General features: G+C 36.9%; 1 pseudogene; it reads left to right on the top strand.

Annotated features, from left to right (window-relative positions):
• The first annotated feature begins 6,006 nt into the window (after positions 1-6,006).
• On the top strand, positions 6,007-6,656 carry LOC116640481 (annotated as a pseudogene).
• Positions 6,657-15,186: the final 8,530 nt, after the last annotated feature.

Genomic DNA, 15,186 nt, shown 5'->3' with positions numbered 1-15,186 from the left:
TTTGTTTCTGTCTTTGATATTTTGGATTCAGAAAACTTGAGACATCAAATATTGATTTGAGTGTTGTCACAGCTGTAACATAATTCTTACTTGATGAATGTATTTATTCCTTGTGAAAAGTGAGCCATGAGAACAGAAAGATATATTTCTACCTATGTAGACCCCATTTAATTTTTTTCAGCAGTGTTATATAGTTTCTGGTGAACAGGTCTTACATATCTTTCTTGAGATTTATTCCTAACTATTTTAATTTTTGGTGCTATTCTAAATGGTATTTTTTGTTTAATTTATAATCGTTTATTGCTAATATATAGAAATAGATGTTTTGTTTATTGGCATTGTATTTTGAAAACTTGCAAAATCTTTCTACTTGTTTTTTATAGAGTAAGTAGGATTTTCTTCATTGATGATCATGTTTTCAGGGCATAAAGACGTTTTTCTTCTCATATTCTAGTATGGATCATTTTTGTTGCCTTATTGTACTTGCTAGATCAAACAGTGTAGTGCTGAATACAAGTGGTTCGGGTGGACATCCCTGACTTGTTTTTATTCTTATGAGAAAAGCATTCAGTTTTTTACCATTAAGTATGATGCTAGCTCTAGGTTTTTAGTAGAAGCTTTTTATCAGACTGAGGAAATTCCTTTCTATTTAGCTTGCTGAAAGTTTTTAAAATCAGGAATGGATGTTGGATTTTGAAACAATGCTTTTTCTGGCTTAGTATCAGGATAATGCTGGCCTTATAGAATCTATTTCCTTGTATTAAATTTATTACAAGAGTTCTGTAGAATTGGTATTGTTTCTTTCATAAATGTTTGGTAAAATTCACCATAGGAGTCATTTTGGCTTGCAGTTTTCTCTGTGTAAAGGCTTTCAACTATAAATTCAATTTTTGGTAGCTTGTGTCTTCAAAGAAATTTGTATATTAATCTGTATTATCAAATTTATTGGAAGAAGTTCCTAATATTCTCTTATTATGAAGTATCTATGACTTATAATAGTTTCCTCTCTTTCATTGTCTCTTGGTAGTTTGTTTTTTTAAAAAAATTTTATCAGCATTTTAGAGGTTTTCCAGTTCCCTTTTTTTTATTGAAGTGAAATTAATGTGAAATTAAAAAAAAATATATAATGAAACATTATATATGTTTCAGGTGTAAACGTTATAATTTGACATCTGTATACATGGCAAAATGATTACCACCAAAAGTCTAGTTCCTGTTCATCACTATACAATTGACCCACTTCACCCATTTCACCCATCCCCCAACATACTTCCCCTTTGGTGACTACCAATCTGTTCTCTGTATCTGTGATTTTGGTTTTGTATTATTTTGTTTGTTCTGGCTTTCTTTTTTTTTTTTTTTTTAGATTCCACATATCAGTAAAATCATGCACTATTTGTCTCTGTCTGACTTATTTCACTTAGCATAATAGCCTTTTGAAGTCCATTTATGTTGTTGCAAATGACAAGATTTCATTTTTCTTTGTGGCTGAGTAGTTTTCTATTGTTTATATATACCACATCCTCTTTATCCATTCACCTATTGATGGATACTTAGGTTGCTTCCATATGTTGTCTGTTGTAAATAGTGCTGCAATAAACATAGTAGTACATATATCTTTTCAAATTAATTTTTTTGTATTCTTTGAATAAATACCCAGAAGTGGTATCGCCGGATCATATGGTAGATCTATTCTTAATTTTCTGAGGAATCTCTACCCTTTTCCAGAGTGGCTGTACTAATTTACATTCCCACCAACAGGGCAGAAGTGTTCCTTTTTCTCCACATTCTCTCCAACACTTGCTTCTTGTCCTTTTGATAATAGCCATTCTAACAGTGTGAGGTGGTAACTCATTGTGGTTTTGATTTGCACTTCCCTAAAATTTAGTGATACTAAACGTCTTTTCCTGTGTCTGTTGGCCATCTGTATGTCTTCTTTGGACAAATGTCTGTTAATATCTTCGCATTTTTTAACTGGATTATTTGATTTTTGAGTGTTGTTTGGTAAGTTCTTTATAGATTTTAGATACTAACACTTTGTCAGATATATCATTTGCAGATAGATATCTTCTCCCATTCTGTTGGTTGCCTTTAGATTTCTTGATTGTTTCCTTCACTGTGCAGAAGCTTTTTATCTTGAGGACGTCCCAATAGTTTAATTTTGCTTTTGTTTCTCTTGTCTCAGGAGACATATCTAGAAAGAAGTTGCTATGGCTGATGTCAAAGAAGTTACTGCCCGTGTTCTCTTCTAGGATTTTTATGGTTTCTGGTCTCACATTTAGATATTTCATCCATTTTGAATTTATTTTGTGTGTGATGTAAGAAAGTGGTCCAGTTTCATTCATTAGCGTATAGCTGTCAGGTTTTTCTCCAAACCCATTTGTAGAAGAGACTTTCTCATAGGATATTCTTTCCTACTTTGCTGAAGATTAATTGACCATAAAGTTGTGGGTTCATTTCTGGGTTTTCTGTTCTGTTCTATTGATCTATGTGTCTATTTTTGTGCCAGTACCATACTGTTTTGATGACTGCAGCTTTGTTTTTTTTTAAAAAATATTTTATTTATTTATTTGACAGAGAGAGACACAGTGAGAGAGGGAACACAAGCAGGGGGAGTGGGAGAGGGAGAAGGAAGCTTCCCGCTGAGCAGGGAGCCCGATGTGGGGCTCTATCCCAGGACCCTGGGACCATGACCTGAGCCAAAGGCAGATGCTTAACGACTGAGCCACCCAGGCGCCCCAGATGACTGCAGCTTTGTAATATAACTTGAAGTCCAGAATTGTGATGCCTTCATCTTTGCTTTTCTTTTTCAAGATTGCTTTGGCTATTCGGAGTCTTTGTGTGTGGTTTCATACAAATTTTAGGATTGTTTTAGATCTGTGAAAAATGCTGGTGGTATTTTGATTGGGATTATATTAAATGCGTAGATTGATTTGGGTAGTATAGACATTTTAACAATATTTGTTCTTCTAATCTATGAGCATGGAATGTCTTTCCATTTCTTTATGTTGTCTTAAATATCCTTATCAGTATTTTATATTCTGAGTAAGGTCTTTCACCTCTTTGGTTAGGATTATTCCTAGGTATCTTATTTTTGGTCCAATGGGATTGTTTTCTTAATTTCTCTTTCTGCTGCCTCATTATTGGTGTATGAAAATGCAACAGATTTTTGTATGTTGATTTTATATCCTATGACATTAGTGAATTCATTTATCAGTTATAGCAGCTTTTTTGGTGGAATCTTTCAGGTTTTCTATATAGTACCATGTCATCCGCAAATAATGAAAATTTTACTTCTTTCTTACTAATTTGATGCCTTTTATTACTTCTTATTGTCTGATTGCTGTGGCTAGGGCTTTCAGTACTATGTTGAATAAAAGTGGTGAGTGGATATCCTGGTTTTGTTCTTGACCTTAGGGGAAAAGCTCTTAGTTTTTCCCATTAAGGATGATGTTAGTTGTGGGCTTTTCATATATGGCCTTATTATGTTGAGATATGTTCCTTCTAAACCTACTTTGTTGAGGGTTTTTTATCATGAATGGATGGTGTACTTTGTCAAATACTTCTTCTGCATCCATTGAAATGATCATATGGTTCTTGTCCTTTCTCTTATTGATGTGATGTATCATGTTGATTGATTTGCGAATATTGAACCACCCCTGAAACACAGGAATAAATCCCACTTCATTATGGTGAATGATTTTTTTAAATGTATTGTTGGATTTAGTTTGCTAGTATCTTGTTGAGGATTTTTGTATCTATGTTCATCAGAAGTATTGGCCTGCAGTTCTCTTTTTTTTAGTGGTGTCTTTATCTGGTTTTGGTATGAGGGTAAGCTGGCCTCATAGAATGACTTTGGAAGTTGTCCTTTCTTTCTGTTTTTTGGAATATTTTGAGAAGAATAGGTATTAACTCTTCTTTAAATGTTTGGTAGAATTCACCTATGAAGCCACCTGGTCCTGGACTTTTGTTTGTTGAGATTTTTTTTTTGTTTACTGATTCAATGTCTTTGCTGGTTATCAATCTATTCAAATTTTCTATTTCTTCCTGTTTCAGTTTTGGGAGGTTATATGTTTCTAGGAATTTATCCATTTTTTTAGGTTGTCCAGTTTGTTGACATACAGTTTTTCTTAATATTCTCTTATAATTTTTTGTATTTCTGTGGTGTTGATTGTCATTTCTCTTCTCTCATTTGTGATTTTATTTATTTGAGTCCTTTCTCTTTTTTTTTAATATTTATTTATTTATTTGAGAGAGAGAGAGAGAGAACACACAGAGGGAGAGGGAGAAGCAGACTCCCTGCCAAGCAGGGAGTCTCTTTGCTTTTTGATAAATCTGGCTAGAGTTTTATCAATTTTTTTGAAGTTTTTCAAAGAACCAGCTCCTGGTTTTCATTGATTTGTTGTTGTTGTTGTTGTTTTTTTAGTTTCAATATCATTTAATTCTGCTTTAATCTTTATTATTTCCTTTCTTCTGCTGGTTTTAGGTTTTGTTGTTCTGCTTCTAGCTCCTGTAAATGTAAAATTAGCTTGTTTATTTGAGATTTTTCTTGTTTCTTGAGATAGGTATGTATTGCTATAAACTTCCCTCTTAGGACTGTTTTTGCTGCTTCCCAGACATTTTGCATTGTTGTGTTTTCATTTTTATTTGTTTCCATGTGCCTTTTTAAATTTCTTTTTTGATTTCCTGGTTGACCCATTTGTTGTTTATTTAACCTCCATGTATTTGTGGTCTTTCCACACTTTTTGTTGTGGTTGATTCTAGTTTCATAGCATTGTGGTCAGAAAAGCTGCATGATATGACTTTGATCTTCTTGAATTTGTTGAGGCTTATTTTGTGACCTAATATATGATCTATTCTGGAGAATGTGTCATGTACACTTGAAAAGAATGTGTATGCTGCTGTTTTAGGATGGAATGTTCTGTAAGTCCATCTGGTCCAGTGTGTGATTAAAAGCCATTGTTTCTTTATTGATTACCTGTTTATTTTAATTTATTTTTTAAACATTTTATTTATTTATTTGAGATAGAGAGTGCATTAGAGAGCACAAGTAGGGGGAGCAGAGGAGGAGGGAGAAGCAGACTCCCCGATGAGCAGGGAGCCCTATGTGGGGCCCAATCCCAGGACCCCAGGATTGTGACCTGAGCTGAAGACAGACGCTCAACCAACTGAGCCACCCAAGCACCCAGTTATCGGTTTTGATGATCTGTCCTTTGATGTAAGTGGGGTGTTAAAGTCAGTACTATTATTGTATTATTATTACTATTTTTTTAAAGATTTTATTTATTTATGTATTAGAGAGCAAGAGAGAGAGAAACAGCATGAGAGGGGAGAAGGTCAGAGGGAGAAGCAGGCTCCCCACTGAGCTGGGAGCCTGATGTGGGACTCGATCCCAGGACTCCAGGATCATGACCTGAGCCGAAGGCAGTCGCTTAACCAACTGAGCCACCCAGGCGCCCCTATTATTGTATTATTATTGATTAGTTCCTTTATGTTTGTTATTGTTTTCTATATTTGGGTGCTCCTATGTTGGGTGTATAAATATTTACAATTGTTATATCTTCCCATTGGAATGTCCCCTTTATTATTATATAGTGTCCTTCTTTGTCTCTTGTTATAGTCTTTACTTTAAAGTCTATTTTATCTTGGCTCACTGCTCCTCCCTGCTCAGCAGACAGCCACATCTGGTGCAGTGCCAGCCATGTCCTCGAGACAAGATGGTGAAGGTCAGAGTAAACGGGTTTGGCCATATTGGGCGCCTGGTCACTACGGCTGCTTTTAACTCTGGCAAAATGGATATTGTCACAATCATGACCTCAACTACATGGTCTACATGTTCCAGTATGATTCCATCCATGGCAAATTCCATTGCACAGTCAAGGCTCAGGAAAGGAAATTTGTCATCATGGAAAGCCCATTTCCAACTTCCATAAGTGAGATCTCACCATCAAATGGGGTAATGCTGGTGCTGAGTATGTTGTAGAGTCCACTGGGGTCTTCATCACCATGAAGCCTGGGGCTCACTTGAAGTGTGGGGCCAAGAAGATTATCATCTCTGCCCCTTCTGCTGATGCCCCCATATTTGTGATGGGCAGTGCCTCATGCACCACCAACTGCTTGGCCCCTCTGGCCAAGGTTATTCATGACAATTTTGGCGTTGTGGAGGGACACATGATCACAGTCCATGCCATCACTGCCACCCAGAAGACTGTGGACAGCCCCTCTGGGAAGCTGTGGCATGATGCCCAAGAGGCTGCCCAGAATACCATTTCCACTTCTACAGTGCCACCAAGGCTGTAGGCAAGGTCATCCCTGAGCTGAATGGTAAGCTCACTGGCATGGCCTTCCATGTCCCTACCCCCAATGTGTCAGTTGTGGATCTGTCCTGCCTCCTGGAGAAAGTTGCCAAATACAATGACATCAAGAAGGTGGTAAAACAGGCATTGGATGGCCCCCTCAAAGACATCCTGGGCTATGCTGAGGACCAGGTTGTCTCCTGTGACTTTAAAAATGACATCCACTCTTCTACCTTTGATGCTGGGGCTGGCATTGCTCTCAATGACCACTTTGTCAAGCTCATTTCCTGGTATGACAGTGAATTTGGCTACAGCAACTGGGTGGTGGACGTTATGGTCCACATGGCCTCCAAGGAGTAAGAGCCCTCAACTACCAGCCCCAGTGAGAGCTAGAGGAAGAGAGGCCCTCAGCTGCTGGGAAGTATTTGCCCTAACTCATCCCCAGTTCACTGAGAATCTCCCAACCTCCGTGGTTTCCACTCCTTGAAGAAAGGGAGAGGCTTGGAGAGCCCTACATTGTTATGTACACCGATAAAGTATACTGTACCCAGCCAAAAAAAAAAAAAGATCTGTTTTGTCTGAAATAAGTATTGCTACTCTGGCTTTTTTCTTTTCTTTTTTGTAAAGATTTTATTTATTAGAGAGCAAGAGAGAGAGAGTGTGAGCAGAGGGGGAGGGGCAGAGGGAGAGGGATAAGCAGACTACCTGCTGAGCAGGGAGCTCCATGCAGGGCTCAATCCCAGGACCCCACCATCATGACCTGAGCCAAAGGCAGATACTTAAGTGACTGAGCCACCCAGACGCCCCTACTTTGGCTTTCTTTTGATATCCATTTGCATGATAGACATTTCTTCATCCTCTCACTTTCAATCTGTGGTATTTTTAGGTCTAAAATGAGTCTGTGGTAAATTTGTCATCACGGAAAGCCCCTGGATGGCTCAATCGGTTAAGTGGCTATCTTTGGCTCAGGTCATGATCCCAGGGTTCTGGGACTGAGTCCCACATTGGGCTTCTTGCTCAACGGGGAGCCTGCTTCTCTCTCTGCCTGCCACTCCCCCCTGCTTCTGCTCTCTCTCTCTCTCTGACAAATAAATAAATAAAATCTTAAAAAAAAATAAAATGAGTCTGTTGTAGGCATCATATAGATGGGTCTTGTTTTTTATCCATTCTGTCACCTTATGTCTTCTGATTGGGGCATTTAGTCCATTTACATGAAAAATAATTATTGATAGATATGTATTTATTGCTATTTTGTTACTTGTTTTGTGGTTCAGAAGATTGTCTTTCTTGTTTTGTTTATTCTCTAGTGATATATTTGGATTTTTTTTCTCTTTATTCTTTGCATGTTTATTAGTGGTTTTTGATATATGGTTACCATTAGTTTTGTATATAACCTCTTCTGCATATAGCAGTCTATATTAAGTTGATGTCATTTAAGTTTGAACTCATTCTTTGCTCCTCTCCCTCCTGTGTTTTAGGTATATGTTAGTATATTTAATATGTTGTTTTTTGTGAGTTCTTTGACTGTTTTTTTACAGAAATATTCATTTTCACTGCTTTTATGTTTCCCACCCTTATATTATCCCTTTTGTTCTGTCCTTTCCATTCAAAGTCCCCTTTAATATTTCTTGCAAGGCTGGTTTAGTAATCACAAACTCCTTTAGTTTTGTTTTGCTGGGAAACTTTTTTTTCATATTTTATTTTTTTTAAATTTTATTTTATTATGTTATGTTAATTACCATACATTACATCATTAGTTTTTGATGTAGTGTTCCATGATTCATTGTTTGCATATAACACCCAGTGCTCCATTCAATACGTGCCCTCTTTAATACCCATCACCAGGCTAACCGATCCCCCCACCCCCCACCCTTCTAGAACCCTCAGTTTGTTTCTCAGAGTCCATAGTCTCTCATGGTTCGTCTCCCCCTCCGACTTCCCTCCCTTCATTTTTCCCTTCCTACTATCTTCTTCTTTTTTTTTTTAAGCATATAATGTATTATTTGTTTCAGAGGTACAGGTTGCTGGGAAATTCTTTATGTCTTCTTCTATTCTGAATGATAGCCTTGCTAGGAAGAGTATTTAGGATTGCAGAGTTTTCCAATTCAGCACTTTGAATATATCATGCCACTCCCTCTGGCTTGGAAAGTTTCTGTTGCAAAATCTCCTGCTATTTTTATGGATTTTCCCCTGTAAATTAATGACTTCTTTGGTCTTGTGGCTTTTAAAATTTTTTCTTATCACTAAATTTTGCAATTTTAATTATAATATGTCTTGGTATGAGTCTGATTTTGTTGACTTTGATGAGAGTTCTCTGTGCCTCCTGGATCTGGATAGCTGTTTCATTCTTTACATTAGGGAAGTTCTCAGCTATTATTTCTTCAAATAAATTTTCTGCTCCCTTTTCTCTCTCTTCTTCTTCTGGGACTCCTGTAATATGAATGTTATTATGTTTGATGGAGTCAAGGAGTTCCCTAAGTCAATTATTGTTTTACACAATCCTTTTTTCTCTCTTTTATTCAGCTTGATTACTTTCCATTACTCTATATTGTAGGTCACCAATTCATTCCTTTGCTTTTTTCAGCCAGCTGTTCATTCCATCAGGTATGTCTCTCACTTCATTTTTAAGCCCTTTATCTCTCCTATGTTATTCCTTATCTCTGTGTTAAGGGTCTCATGCATGTCTTCTACTCTTTTCTCAAGTCCAGTGAGTATCCTTATAATCATTAAATTATCTCTCAGGCGTATTATTTATATCTGTTTCACCTAGATCTCTGGCATGGCTTTGTCCTGTTCTTTCATTTGGGATAAGTTTCTCTGTTCTCATTTTGTCTAAGTTTTTGTGCCTGTCTGTGGTTAGGAAGGTCAGCTATGTCTCCTGTTCTTGAGAATGATGGCATTATGAAAGAGAGATCCTGTGGTGCCCTGCTGTGTAGTATCCCCTGTTCCCCAGTGCCTGGTGCTTCTGGGAATGTCTCCAATGTATATTGTGTTTACTATTTTGTCCTGGCAGCTCTGTCTTTTGGGCCAGTTGTTTACAGAGGCTCTCTTTACTTATGGGCAGTGTGCAGTCCCTGGCCTGAATGTGCCATGTTTTAACTAGGTGTGCTCTGGTCTGCTTGTGAAATGAGATCTTTCACCAACACTGCTAGAGCTGAGACTCTGCAAAACTCCTGAGTTGGGAGATGCAGTGTGGGTAAGGGTTTGGGCGGGGGGAGAGGGCCCACTGGGCTGAGACTGAGGCACGTATGACCGGGACAGACAGATGGTTCCACTGGAGTGTGCAGGTGGTGGGGGGGCATGGGGGCGTAGGGTGTGGTGGGTTATTTTGTAGGGGAGGGCTTGGTGTAAGCAAGTTAGGTAGTGAGTTTCAGCACTGTGCTGTTTCCTGCAGGTGGCCCTGTGCTTATGCTGAGGGGCAGGGGAGGGAAATGGCACCTGCCAGTTCCTATATTCCCAGAGGAGTCTTTCAGTGAGTGCTGCCTCTTTGGGATGTGCTCTTGGATGAATGAGTAACCTTCTCACTGTGTGCCCCAGCACTCTTCAGATCACTATTTCCATGTTGTAGGCCAGTGGCTTATTTGCCTGCTTTCTCTCCTGGAGCAGTGCTCCCCAGGCTCTATCCTAGCCACACCCACTGACCTTTAAAACTCAAAGCTTTAAGCCTTTTCAGGTTCTCCAGCTTTCCAAGCCAATTGCATTGGGGATTTATTTTCCCCATGTGCTCTCTTGTGTGCTATTCTGTTTTATCCCCTTCTCTTTGACTGTGGCTCCCTCCCTACTGCAGTGGCAATGATCTGTTTATCTCCCAAACTGTATCTTTGCACTTCCTACCTTCTTTGATGTGGCCTCTTCTCTACCTTTAGTTGTGGAGTTTGTTCTTCCAATCTTCAGGTCAATTTCTAGGCTATCTAGGATGATTTGATAGTTATCTAGTTGTATTCATGGTGTTCCATTCAGTGCTCACTTTGGCAGCACATACACTAAGATGTGGTATATATATATATCTATACAATGGAATATTACTCAGTGATCAAAAAGAATGAAATCTTGCCATTTGTAATGACATGGGTGGAATTAGAGGGTATTATGCTAAGCAAAATAACTCAGTCAGAGAAAGACAAATACCATATGATTTTACTCATATGTGGAATTTAAGAAACAAAACAGATGAATAGAGGGGAAGGGAAGGAAAAATAAAATAAGATAAAAACAGGGAGGCAAACTATAAGAGACTGCAGTTAAGAGAACAAACAGGGGTGCTGGAGGGCCAGTGGGTAGGAGGATGGGGTAAATGGGTGATGGGCATTAAGGAGGCAGTTGTAGTGAGCACTGGTGTTATATGCAAGTGATGTAACCCTAAATTTTACCCCGGAAACTAATACTACACTATATGTTAACTAACTTGAATTTAAATCTTTAAAGAAAAAAAAAAGCTGTTTTTTTGAGAAGATAAACAAAATAGACAAAACTTTTGCTAGAGTAATAAGAAAAAGAGAGAAGACACAAATAAGTAAAATCACAAATGAAAGAGGACACAATAAATGATACCACAGAAATACAAAGGATGACAATGATTACTTGTGAAAAATGATATTGCAACAAATTTGCTAAACTAGAAGAAATAGACAAATTTCTAGAAACATCTGACCTACCAAGACTGAATCATAAAGAAATAACAAAATTTGAGTAGACCAATAATGAGAAAGGTTAAATCCGTAACTAAAAACCTCCCAACAAAAAAAATGCCCAGGATGAGATGGCTTCACTGGTTAATTCTACCAAACATTTAAAGAAAACTTAATAGCAATCCTTTTCCAACTCTTCTAAAAAATTGAAGAGGAGGGGCGCCTGGGTGGCTCAGTCGTTATGCGTCTGCCTTCGGCTCAGGTCATGATCCCAGGGTCCTGGGATCGAGCCCTGCATCGGGCTCCCTGCTCCACGGGAAGCCTGCTTCTCCCTCTCCCGCTCCCTCTGCTTGTGTTCCCTCTCTCGCTGTGTCTCTGTCAAATAAATAAATAAAATCTTAAAACAAAAAAAATAAAATAAAAAATTGAAGAGGATTGAATATTCTGAGACTCATTCTACTTGAATAGCATTACTCTGATACCAAAGCTAGACATGACATTACAAGAAAAGAAAACTACAGGCAATATTCCTTATGATATAGATGCAAAAAATTCTCAACAAAGCATTAGCCTACAAAGTTCAACAGCAAATTAAAAAATTTTGTACCATAATCAAGTAGGATTTGTTTTTGGGATTCAAGGATGGTTCAATATATGGAAATAAATAAATGTGACATATTATCAGAATGAAGGATAAAAATCATATCATCTCAATAGATGCTGAAAAAGCCTTTGATAAAATATATTCTTTCATGATAAAGACAATAAGCAAATTAGGCATAGAGGGAATATAACTTAATATAATAAAGGCCATATATAACAAGCACATAAGTAATACCGTACTCAATAGTGAAAAGCTGAAAGCTTTTCTTCTAAGATCAGGAATAAGACAAGGATGCTCTCTTGCCACTTTTATTTGACATTAGTTAAGCCAGAGCAATTAAACAAGAAAAAGAAATAAAGCGCATCCAAATCAGAAAGGAAGAAATAAAACTGTCTCTTATTTGCAGATGACGTGATGTTATATGAGAGAAGCCTAAAGACACTACCAAAAAAACTGTTAGAGGTAATAAATGAATTCAATAAAGTTACAAGATACAAAATTGATGTACAAAAATCACTTGCATTTATGTATACTAACAAAACTATTTATTTAAAAATTTTAGTTATTTATTTGTTTTAGAGAGAGAGAGAGAGAGAGAGAGCACACGAGTGAGGGAGTGACAGAGGGAGAGGGAGAGAATCTCAGGTCTATTCCACATTAAGTGCAGAGCCTGATGTGGGACTTTATCTCATAACCTTAAGATCATGACCTGAGCCAAGATCAAGAGTCAGACACTTAACTGAGTCACCTAGGTGCCCACAAAGTACTATTTAAAAAAGAAATAAAGTAAACAGTTCATTTATAATGCCACCAAACAATACAGAATACTTAGGAATAAATTTAACCAAGTAGGTGAAAGATCTGTCCACTGAAAATTTTAAGTCAGTGATGAAAGAAATTGAAAAAGACACTAATAAATGTAAAGACATCTCATGTTCATGGGTTGGAAAAATTAATATTGTTAAAATGTCCATACTCCCCAAAGTTACCTGTGGATTCAGTGCAATCCTATCAAAATTCCAATGGTGTTTTTCACAGAAATGGAAAAAAAATAATCCTAAAATTTGTGTGGAACCACAAAAGATCCTGAATAACGAAAGCAATCTTGAGCAAGAAGAACAAAACTGGAGGCATCACATTGTTTGATTCCAAACTGTATTACAGAGCTGTAGTAATCAAAACAGTATGGTATTGGCATAAAAACAGACAAATGGACCAATTGAATAGAGAGCCCAGAAATACAACCAGAAATATATGACCAAGTAATCTTTGACAAGGCCACCAAGAATACACAATAGGGAAAGGATTGTCTCTTCAATAAATGGTGTTGGGAAAATTAGATATCACATGCAGAAGAATGAAATTAGATCCTTATTTCATACCTGTTACAAGAAAACCCCCCTCAAAATGCATTAAAGACTTAAAGCATAAACTGTAAAATTAGGGCAAGTACTAAAAGAAAAGATAAGAAAAAGCTTCTTGACATTGGTCTAGGCATGATTTTAAAAATGTGACACCAAAAGCCTAAGCAATAAAGACAAAAGATAGACAAATGGGATTGTATCAAACTAAAAAGCTTCTACACAGTGATGACAGCAATCAACAATTTGTAGAGACAACTCATGGAATGGGAAAAAATACTTGCAAACTGTAAGTCTGATAAGGGGTTAATATCATCTAAGTATATAAGGAACACCTACAACTCAACAGATGGAAAATAAATAACTTGATTAAAAAGTGGGCAAATGTTTTGAAGAGACATTTCTCAAAAGAAGACTTATTAATGGTTAGCAGGTGTATAAAAAGGTGGCCAATATCACTAATCATCAGTGAAATACCAATGAAAACCACAGTGATATATCACTTCACACTATTAGAATGGCTATTATCAAAAAGGCAAAAGACAAGTGTTTGCAAGAATATAGACAAAGAGAACTCTTGTACATTGTTGGTGGGAATGTAGATTGGTATAGCTGTCATGGAAAACAGTATGGAAGTTCTTTAAAAATTAAAAATAGAACTACCATATCAGTATCTTGAAGAGATGACAGCATTCCCATGTTTATTGCAGCATTATTCACAGTAGCCAAGATATGGAAACAATCTAAGTGTCCTTTGGTGGATGAACAGGTAACAAAAATGTGACACACACACACACACACACACACACACAGAATGGAAATTATTCAGCTTCAAAAAAGAAAGAAATCCTATTATTTGTGACAACATGGATGAACCAGGAGGATACTATGCTAAGTGAAATAAACCAGGCACAGAAAGAAAAATATTATTTGCTGTCACTTATATGTGGAATCTAAAATTTTTGAACCAATAGAAGAACCAACAGTTGCCAGGGTCCAGAGAATAGGGGAAATAGGCAGATGTTGGTCAAAGGGAGCAAAGTTCAAGTTATTTAGGATGAATAAGTTCTGGAGATCTAATATACAACAGGGTGACTATAATAATGATACTGTATTATATAAGCGAAATTTGCTAACAGAGTGAGTATAACTTAAGTGTTCTCTTCACACACACATACACATGCAAAGGTAACTGAGGTGATATGTTAATAGCTTGATTGTGGTAATCATTTCACAGTGTACATCTATTTCAAAATACCACGTTGTACAGCTTAAATATATACAATTTTAAATTTCATTTATACCTCAATTAAGCTGGAAAAAGTAAACCTAAATTCTGAGATAGGAAAAGTTAAAATGATTATAAAAAGATGCTCAACATAATTCACCATCAGGGAGTTGTAAAATAAAACAATGTGATGCCACTATACACCCATTAGAATGGCCACAATTCAAAACACTGGTGACACCAAATGCTTGGGAGGATGTAGAACAACAGGGCTCTCATTCTTTGCTGGTGAGTATGCATAATGGTACGACCACTTTGGAAAACAGTTTGGCAGTTTCTTACAAAACTACATATACTCTGAACATACCATCCAGTAGTTATGCTCCTTGGTATTTTCCCAAATGAGTTGAAAACTTATGTCCATACAAAAACCTGCAATTAATGTTTATGGAGCTTTATTAATAATTGCCCAAACTGAAAGCAACCAATACACCCTTCCATAGGTGGACGCGTAAACAAACTGTGATATATCTATACAATGGAATATTCTTCAGTGCTAAAAATAAATGAACTATCAATCCACAAAAAGACATGGAAGAATCTTAAAATCTTGTTACTATGTGGATTAATCCAATCTGAAAAAGCTATATGTTGTATGATTCCAACTATATGATATTCTGGCAAACAGTAAAACTCTGGGGGTAGGAAAAAGATCAGTGGTTGGAGGAAGAAAGGACGGGTCAATAGGTGGAACACAGGGCATTTTTAAGGCAGTGAAACTGTTCTGAATGATGCTATCAGAATGGCTATATGTCATTATACATTTGTCAAAGCCCATAGAATGTACAACACCAAGAGTGAACAGTAATGTAAACTATGCACTTTGGTCGATAATGTGTCATTGTTTTTCATCGATCATTATGAAGCATAGCATGTGATGTTGATGGTGGGGGAATTTGGTGTGTGCATGTGTTGGAGGGTTATGTAGGAACTGTGTACTTTCTGCCCACTTTTAGTGTGAATCTAAAACTGTTATAAAAAATAAAGTCTATTAATTAAACACAAACAA

This window comes from Phoca vitulina, unplaced genomic scaffold, assembly GCF_004348235.1.
Source record: "Phoca vitulina isolate PV1807 unplaced genomic scaffold, GSC_HSeal_1.0 scaffold20, whole genome shotgun sequence".
Lineage (NCBI taxonomy): Eukaryota > Metazoa > Chordata > Mammalia > Carnivora > Phocidae > Phoca > Phoca vitulina.
This window is presented reverse-complemented; position numbering and strand designations above follow the sequence as displayed.